This window comes from Alligator mississippiensis, chromosome 10 (assembly GCF_030867095.1).
Source record: "Alligator mississippiensis isolate rAllMis1 chromosome 10, rAllMis1, whole genome shotgun sequence".
NCBI classification, from domain to species: Eukaryota; Metazoa; Chordata; order Crocodylia; family Alligatoridae; genus Alligator; species Alligator mississippiensis.
The window spans coordinates 34,832,086-34,839,642 of NC_081833.1; positions in this window are offsets into that span (position 1 = coordinate 34,832,086).

The following is a 7,557-nucleotide window of genomic DNA, read 5'->3' on the forward strand; positions in this document are numbered from 1 at the left end:
ACACAAATGCTGCTTTCAGGTTTCTGTTCACAGGATTTGGTTTCTACTGCTTAACCCTCCTAGCAATGATCAAGGCTCCCGTGCTCAGTGCAGTGGGCCTGACCTCAGTTGCACTGCAGCCCTCTGCTGTGCTGCAGAGTTCAAGAGCTCATGCAGCAGCTTCAAAAATATGAAGAAAGAGAGAATTTGTCTGAGTTGAGTTTGCAAATGAAGGCCCCTCAACCACTTCACCTGCTAGTGGAGTCAGCTGATTACATAGTGTACCATAGGTGTCACAATCTGCACCATAGATGGATAGAGAGGGGGTGTTTGAGGTATCACAGAAGTAGGGTCGGAAGGGTCCTTGTAGATCTTCAAGTCTGACCCCCTGCCTGGGCAGGAGGAAAACTGGGCTCAAATGACCCCAGCCAGGTAGGCATCAAGTCTCTTCTTAAAGACCCCCAGGGTAGGAGACAGCAGCACTTCCCTTGGAAGTTGGTTCCAGATCCTAGCCGCCCTGACTGTGAAGTAGTTCTTATGGATGTCTAATCTAAACCTACTCTCCAACAACTTGTGGCTGTTATTCCTTGTTATCCGGGGGGCGCTAGGGGAAACAAGGTCTCCCCCAAACCCTTCTGGTGCCCCCTAGTGAGTTTATAGATGGTCACCAGGTCCCCCCTCAGCCTTCTCTTGTGAAGGCTGAACAGGTTCAGGTCCCGTAGCCTCTTGTACTCCATCTGCGGCCTGACCAGTGTTGCGTAGGGGGGGAGGATCACCTGCTTGGCCCTACTTGAGATGCACCTGTGGATGCACAATAAGGTCCGGTTAGCCCTGCCGACCGTGACCTCACATTGTCGGCCCATGTTCATCTTGGAGTCAGTAATGACTCCAAGATCCCTTTCTGCCTCCGTGCTCTCAAGAAGGGAGTTTCCCATCTTATAAGTGTGCTGCTGGTTACTATTGACCAAGTGCAGCTCCCTGCACTTGTCAGTATGGAAACGCATCCTGTTTTTGTTAGCCCATTCCTGCAACCTATCCAGGTCTTGCCACAGTCTTTCCCTCCCTACTAGCGTGCCCACCTCACTCCAAATTTTGGTGTCATCAGCAAATTTAAACAGGTTGCTTTTCACCCCGCTGTCCAAATCGCTGATAAAGAAATTGAGCAGTGCGGGCCCAAGGACCAAGCCCTTGGGGACTCCACTGCCCACTTCCCCCCAGGTCGAATATGACCTGTCCACCACCACCCTCTGAGTACGACCCTTCAGCCAATTTGCAATCCATCTGACTGTGTAGGCATCAATGGTAGAGCTGTTAAGAGTTTCTGCATTTCAACTACTGTCTGTCCTTAGACTCCTCTCATGCTGCCTCAGGAGTGAGGCACCAAACACATCACTAGGTCATTTTCAAAACAACATCTTTTTAACCTTGAAAGCTAGAAACATAGAACCATGTCCTCAGCAGGTATAAATCAACCTAGCTTTGACTTCAATGGGGTTGTGCCAGTTTTCACTGGCTGAGGAGCTGCCCTATAGCTTCTTTTAAATGAGCCTTCAGATTCTGGAACATAATTCTGTGAGTTGTGCATTCCTTGTCAAGCCCTGGGACTATGGTGGGTGGAGCCCTGTGTAAACCATGGGACATGTAGCAGGACTGAGCCCCACGGAGAGCCGTGACATCCTCTGGTGGCTTCATGACTCCTGCCCTGCTCCAGCTCTCTAGGCACCCTCCATTTTGCCCTCTTGTCTACCATGCCTTGCTGGCTTATCTTACTGCAGTATCCCCATAAAGTAACAGGAGCCTCTGGCTCCTTGCTACAGGGCACAAAAGTAAAATGTGTCTGGTCCCTGTAGGGGTTTATGGTCCCTGTAGGCATTCTCTTTACCCATGTCTGCTGCTTGGAGCTGCAGCATAGCAAAGGAAAGGAGCTGCTACTAAAAGCAGCAAGAAGGGTGTGTAAAAAGGTTGTGTTTTCTCTTGGGTTTGAGAACCCAGGGCTAGGCCTCAGGATGCCTGTGTTCAATTCCTGGCTGTGGCATGGGCTGGACTGCAGGGCCTCTGAAAATTCACTGTTTTCTCTGTACCTGAGTTTCTCCATCTGAAAAAATGGGGAGATATGTTTTGTACTCATCATCTGAAAGGTTCTGCAATTCTGTGGGTGCAGGGTACCAGGCAATGCTACTATGAATCTATGAATCCTTCCCTTCCACTCCAGTCCAGCCCTGGTGGAGTTCAGACCCTTAGTTTTGCCTGGATTAACCAGTCTGCAGATGATCCCAGTGTGGCCTGCACCTCAGAGAAGTGCGCTATTGTCCCTCCTGGTATGGGCAGGGCTGGGCTATATAGAATACTAAGGGGTTTGGTTTTGAGACTACTAGACACAAAAAGACCCTGTGATATTCTCTGGCCAGCAAAACACAGCTTGTGATTCCTACTCACCCCACAGAGCCTCCCTAACTTCTGGATCAAACAGTGGAGGAGGGACTGACTGCTCAGCACATTAGAAGTTGGCCAAGGATGAAAACTGCATTTCTGGCCCCTCCTTCTAGCTGGGAATTTGGGAGCAGACATGAGTCCAGGATGGAGCCTAAAGTCACAGACATCTCAGAACCTTGTATATTGAATAATATACTGTAACTTTAGCCCTGTGGAGCAGCCAGGGTGTGAATCCTGGTCTTCTAATTATAATGATTAGACAGCATGCCTTGGGCAATGTAGCCTCCTGGCAATGGGATCAGGTGAACCTAATGCTGGAGTATTTAATGGGTTAAAAATGGGGTGAGGGAGCAGCTGGGTCTGAGGGTGCTGTTATGCCTATCCTACAACTGCAAGCATGGCATGGGATTCCCCATTTTGCAGTGCTGTGGGGCCTTTCTGCTTCTCCCAGGATCTGGCTCAGTTGATACAATTGATACTTGGTTGACACTGATTCCCTCAAGCCAGAGTTGCATCAGCCTTGCACTGTGGGGTTGTGCAGGGGAAAGTTTTCTCCACTGTAGCTAGTGCTGTGTTTCTCAGCCTTGGAGCTGCTATTTTGCTGCTCCTCCCTACTGTCCTGGAGGCAGGAAAACTTCTACAACGATTGTGTTATTATTTAAGCCTTGCCTCCCCCTCACCCCCACCATGGAGTTGATTAATTTCAAGTAGCCGATGCCTGTCATTAGCTTGGAATCCTCCAGCTCCCTCGCCTGCCCTGCCTGCACCACACCAAGTGACCTTCCAGATGGGTGACTCATCCCTTGGGATGCAGCATTTACAGCCCTGTTCTCACCACCATCCCTTCCTCACTGCTGCACGTCTTCCTCAGGTAGCTACATCTCTGTGCTCTGTTAAGAGTCTCAGCCTACCTTGCTGGGGTCTATTTGCTTTCCCAGCTCCTTCCTTTCACCCCCCGCCGCATTCACTGGAAGGACCCTCAAGACATTTCTGCTTCCCTCCTTTCCTGTGTCAGTCCCCAGCCCAACTGCAGCCTCTATGCAGTACTATCCTATATTGTCCACTTCTCCTCCAGCTTGTCTCTCCACAGACCTGTCCAGCTCAAAGAGGCAGTGGGGATGGAGAAAAGTACTGGGAGCCTTCAGCTAATTAGTCAAGGTCAGGTTCAATACCTGAGATGCTCCCCAGTGCTGGGTCACTTATGGCCCAGTGTCCTGCTGGCAGCAGGTGAGTACCGGGGGGTCCAGCACTTTTCACAGGCCACCCTTTTTAGTAAGGGCAAAGCGGGCCCTATTCAATTCAGATTCGGATTCGGCCCTAATCAGGGACAGTGATTCCATTCGTTGACTTGGATCACTGTCCCTGGTTTGATTTGCCCAGATCTGAATCTGAAGATTCAATGCTGATTTGGAGAATCAGTGATTCAGACATAGACACAGCTTTAAAAGTTTTTTCTACATACTTTGAGGTAGCAGGCGCGGCTCATGATCACTGTGATGCTGGGGCACATGAAGCATCTCACAGGAGTGTGGGGGTGGGGAGGGGGGCCCTCCATGTGCTCAGTGGTGAACCTGGAAGTGGACTAGAAATCCACTTCTGGGTCTGCTGGCGAATGCACTGCCCTCCCCTCCCCTGCTCGAAGATTGGCTGCAGGGGGACCCCGGGTGTCCCCAGCAGACCCAGGAGGCACCAGTCACCAAGCTGGGGGGGTGCAGAGGGGCCCCCCAGCACGCTCTCCAGCGGACCCGGAAGTGGACCAGAAGTGCTTGTGGTCCACTTCCAGGTCTGCTGCCGAGCACGCTGGGGAGCCCCCCGCGCTTCTGTGGGACGCTCCATGCGCCCCAGCATCACAGCACTCACGAACCCTTGTTACATAGAGGTATGTAGAGAAAACATATAGAGTTGTCTCTTACGTCTGAATCTCTGAATCTTTCTGAATCTCTCTGAATTGATCTGGAGGGTTCTGATTCGATTCAGAGAGATTAAAGGGTCCTCTGATTTGATTCAGATTCGGAGATTTGGCCACTGAATCGGGCTGAATCTCTGTCAGATTGAATCAGGGACTGACACTTCGCACAGCTCTACTTTTTAGCCATAGTACCTAAGGACAGCCTCCTGTCATGAAGGTACAGCAGTGGGTGTTGAGAGCCCCTGGTTTTGTTCCCATCTCTGCCAGGGCTTCATATATGATGGGGGCAGATCATTTGCTTTCAGGTTTTCTCTAGTTTTTAGGGCCTAATTGGGGGCTAGCTGGATGCAACTGGGGACCCACAACTCCAGCAGAAACCAAAGTAAGTTTCTGGTGCTAAGCCTCTCTTGAAAACCAGGGCGCAAGCTCCTTTAGTTTTGCACCCAGGATCAGAGGCTGCTTTTGAAAATGGGCCTGATCCTGCCTTTCTATTGGGGTGAATAAGAAGTAATTAAGGAACCTTATGGGAAGGCTGTACCAGACCTGGGGTCAGGGTCTGACCCATTATCTTCCTATCTTGGTTTCCACATCAGGTTGACCCCTCCTGTGGTGGCTGTGAGACTATGTTCATTAACTCTTGGGAGATCAGCTGAGCCTGCTAGTGACAAAGAAACAATTACTTCTTGTTTTGAGAGCAACAGTGCTGAGGTGTTGTGTGTGGGGTACTGGGCAAAGCAGTAGGAGGTCTGTGTTCTAGTCCTGCCTCTGCCTGGGGTGGGCAAGTCATCTCCCACTTTGGGGCTTTGTTCTTCTGGCCCCCCTGCCCCACCCTAGCAGTCTTTGCGGTATATGTTTAGATCAGTGGGGTCCAAACTTTTTGTCAGAGGTGCCACAAATTAGCTCTGCGCCCACAAGCACCACTCTACAAAAACAACACTGCCCTATCTGTCACTGTGCTGCCTCTCCCCTCCCTAGTTGGCAACATGCCACTTAAGGGCTGTCTGGGCCACTTGTGGCACATGTGCTACAGGTTGGCCACTCCTAGTTTAGATGGGCAGGCTTTCTCTCCTACTGGGTCCATGTGCAGCGCCTGGCACTGTGAAGCCCTGGTCTTGACTGCTGTGGTTGGCAGAGGCCCAGACTCTAAGATAACAAAAGTCCACCCTAGGCTGTTGCATAAAAATGTTTATAAAAGTCAGCAAAAGTTAAAGATAGGCACCAGAATGAGTCCAAAGAAACACTGATATAAAGGACTGGGCTGAGATTATGTGTGATAAACAAAAGAAGCATGGGACCAGAAAGCAATGGACTAAAACTGTTGTGTTGGAAATAAGTCCTAATTGGTGGAGAAAATAATGTGACAATGGGCAACTCATCCCATTTACCCTTTCCTGGGTTCCTAATTTGACACTTTTGTCTGGGGCAGCCAGACTGGGAGGAATGAACTTTTACCGCAGAAGCTGCCACTATATCAGTTCCTCAGACCATGGGGTTTCCATGGTGCCACTGAGTATTTCCTGGGGTGCTACCCATCACTCTGATCCTGAAGGATCTCCTGAGCAGACTGAACTAGAAAAAGAGGAACAATGATATCCATCCCCCTCTCCCTACCTTTAACTTTGGCTAAATCCTAAACCCATCTGGAACATGAGACTTGAGATCCTGCTGTCTCCCCTTCCCTCAGGAGTCACTTTTGCATCCCATCGTATTTCTTTATCTTTCTTTCTTTCTTTTTTTGCTGTGTTTTTAATGACTCTGCCTTAACTGGCCAAGATGATTTTTTTTCAAAACTGCTGTGAGAACCTGACGAAAATACAGCTAAAAACACTGATGTTAACAGCCCAAAGCTGGTTCAAGCTTGCCAGATTTCAAAGTGGCTGATCAGAGGAGACTCAGTACCAGAAGCATATGATGTATTTGATGTGGTTTTATAGAATCATAGATAAAGGGGGCTGGAAGGGACCTCAGGAAGTTACCTAGTTAAAATCCCTACTGAGGGCAGGATCATCCCTGTCTAAACCATCCCAGATAAATGTTTGTTTGACTTACACTTAAAACATCCAGTGACAGAGATTCCACAGCCTCTCTAGCTAGTCTGTTCCAATGCTTAATCACCCACAAAGTTAAAGTTCTTCCTAATAGCTAACCTAAATCTTCCTTGTTGCAATTTCAGCCCATTACTTTTTGTCCCATCTCCTTTGCACACTCAAAACAGTGTGTCAACTTCCTCTCTGAAATAGCCTCTTTTGTATTTGAAGACAGTAGTCCAACCCCACACACCCAGTCTTCTACAGATTAAATAATCCCAATTCTTTCAAATTTTTCTTGTGTCAATTTTTGCTCAGTCTCTCATCATTGTTGTTATTCTCCTTTTTTTTGCACTTCTCTTTCATAATTCATCTTGCAATTGCTATAACCCTTAAGTCCATTTCTGCAGTACTGCAGTACCCATCGTTCTGCTAAATCCAGGATTTTGCACTTGTCCAGACTGAATTTCATCTGATTTTTCCAATGTATCCAAGCTGTTTTGAATCCTAATCCTGTCTTCCACCCTACCTCATCTTCTTTTGTGGGCATTTTGTCTTCAAGGAAGTTGAATCAGAACCAAACTCCAGGGAAAAGAACAGCTCCAGCCCATCTTGACTAACTGAATCTATTTTTCTCAAAAAGGAGAATTATTGCCTTGTTTAGCAGCAACCTAAGGACTGTCGAACAGGGAGGAGACAGCAGTTCTCCTTATAATGATACTTTACAGCTAAAGGGAAGGGAATGGTGGCTATTATTACAATGAAAACCTCATTTAATACCTTGCATGCCAAGCCTTTAGCCCTTTTCCCTTCTTTTCTTGCATCTTTAATAAAAGGTTGGAATTTTTTTATCATGGTGGCTGTTGCCATGACACTGAGCAGACTGCAGTCTCTGAACTCAAATCCTGAGCCTTGTTTAGCTGTTCAGTGTTTTGTAGGGACAGGGTCACTTTAATACCTTTGAATCTCTGGGCTCATTCAATCCATTGAAATTATCACAACAGCGTGTCTAAGCACTGCTGAAGTACAAAGGCTCATGATGTGGGGGGAATTCCTTCCCATGGCTGCTAGGCACAGTGCTCAGGACAGCCTGTGTATTAACATCACTGTGGGACTTGGGGTCCTCCAGCAGAGTGGCAGAGGCAGCCTCCATGGGAGCAGGCTGTGGTGGAGTGAGAGCTCTTGCTCCCAAGGACAGTGTTGAATCCC